Here is a 2,184-nt window from a genome sequence, read left to right as displayed (position 1 = left end):
TTTTTTTTTTTTAAAACGGCGACGAAATTGTGAATTTCCAGAGCGTGTTACTCCACACTCGGCAGCTGCAGCAGCAACATTTCCGGAAAGGTACTGGCTTGATGAAATTCATTCTGGACTCCAACCACATAAAGACCTCGGGATACTTCGGTTTGGCTTTAGGGACCCTCTACTCACTACCACGTAAGTGTAATGTTGTTTGGAACTGTAGAAGAGGTATAAAAATAGCGTTTTGTAGCGGCGAAATTACATGCCCGGGTCACTTCCAGGCTAACGAGTTTTGACTAAAAACTGTAAAATCGAACTTTCTCAAAACATGTTAACTCAACGTATGTACTCCCAATCATCCATAAATTGATCTAAAGTGCATTTTACTCCGGATAATTCCTTTAATAGTGAGCCATTCAATACCCCACAGATTTCAGTGGTCATCAGTCCCGATATTTAGCAATATAATTTAACAGTCCAAGTGTAAAAAAAAAGTGTAAAAAGCCATGGCCAAATAAAGGTGCTGTGCTTTGCGCAGCCTAAATAAAAGACCCCAGCCATCATTTGAGGATTTACGAGTCTCCTAAACATTCCTCACCCGATATCTAGACATGCATGAAAACATTTGAAAACAAAACTCACTGCCATGTAATATTTGATCGCTGTTTTGCTACTAATTATCTTTCACGTAATGAATACGCACAGAAAGTGAAAGTAGGCCTATTGTGCGCTCCGTGTTTGTAGCGGTCTGTTAACGTCCGCAATCGATTATAACGTTCCTCAAATGGAGAACACATCCATGTTCACGTCCGCAATAGATTATAACGTTCCTCAAATGGAGAACACATCCATGTTCTCTCGCGTTATAGGCTGTCATGCTTCTGTGTTTGCAAAATTCTGGTTCCTGATCGCTAAACGTTTGTTTTCCTTTCCTGTCGATAGCGGTTGATGATGAAGCACCTAGGCTATAATTTGACTTCAGCGGTGACAGATCCTGCTGAGAGAGAGGCACCCCCAAAGTGGTCCTGCGCGCGCGCGCGTGTGTCTCTGCATGGGGTTCAATTGAAGTCAGAGTTGGTCCGTCCAGTCAATAGTCCCGCATTCAGGCCGCTCCATTATTAGATTAACGTCAGACAGCGCTGTAAAATGTGTGGGAATTTCTCGCATTATGATGGCTAGAGTTGCGGGACTTTTATTATTATGCTCAATACTAGTAATAATTTATTCTCAATACCCACAATCCCGCGCTGAAATTTAGACCCTGGTTTTAAATGCGCATCTTTTTTTCTCTCGCTCTCTTGGAGGTGGCCAGCCGAGCAATTGTTCTGCTGCCAGCTTGTGCCAATATATGCACTTTGGATGAAACACTGACAAGAAACAGCCTGTGTCATCTCTTTGTTTTTCCACCTGTTTCACAGGATCTTTTTATCTTTGTTACGTCAGTCCCACACTTGGGACCTGTAACAAATTTTTTCATCCAAAATGCTTGATGGCATTGCATTCTTAACATTTTTAGCTACATTTTCATGTACCACATGAGCATTTTTGTTCAGTGATTTTTTTGTAAATGGCTTTACAATTAGCGTCGGGCACTTGTCAGCAGCCTTCGGCTTGTCTCTTGCCACTATTCACTCTTTCGTCTTCAGTAACATTCCCTGTAGAATTCTCCATATTTTTGGCCTCAATGTGTCCAGTTACATATGCTGTCTGTTCTTGGTCTTGGATTTTGTGAAATAAATTTCTAAATATCACCTGCTTGCAGCAGCTTCGGTCTGCACGTCCTTTTAAAACCGCATCTTTTTCTCTCCAGCATTTAATCTGCTGCCGGCTTGTCTCTCCACATCGCCCAAAATGCTTGATTGCATTGCATTCTCCACATTTTTAGCTAAATTTTCATGTACCACAGCAGCATTTTTGTTTAGTGAATCTTTTGTAAATTGCTTTACAATTACCGTCGGGCCTATAGGCCTATCGCCTGCTTGCTTCGGTCACGTCCTTTTAAAACTGCATCTTTTTCTCTCTCATGAGCATTTAATCTTCTGCCAGCTTGTGACTCCACATCGCCCAAAATGCTTGACTGCATTGTATTCTCCACATTTTAGATACATTTTGGTCTACCACATGGCATTTTCTTTCAGTGAATCTTTTGCTTTGCAATTACCTTCCTGCCCTCCTCTTGGCTGCCTTCACTCCTTC

The sequence above is a fragment of the Alosa pseudoharengus genome, unplaced genomic scaffold (assembly GCF_046254945.1).
Source record: "Alosa pseudoharengus isolate Yale_2024_CS ecotype anadromous, Long Island Sound unplaced genomic scaffold, YU_APseudo_1.1 YU_APseudo_1.1_scf_19, whole genome shotgun sequence".
Classification (NCBI taxonomy): Eukaryota; Metazoa; Chordata; class Actinopteri; order Clupeiformes; family Clupeidae; genus Alosa; species Alosa pseudoharengus.
This window is presented reverse-complemented; position numbering follows the sequence as displayed.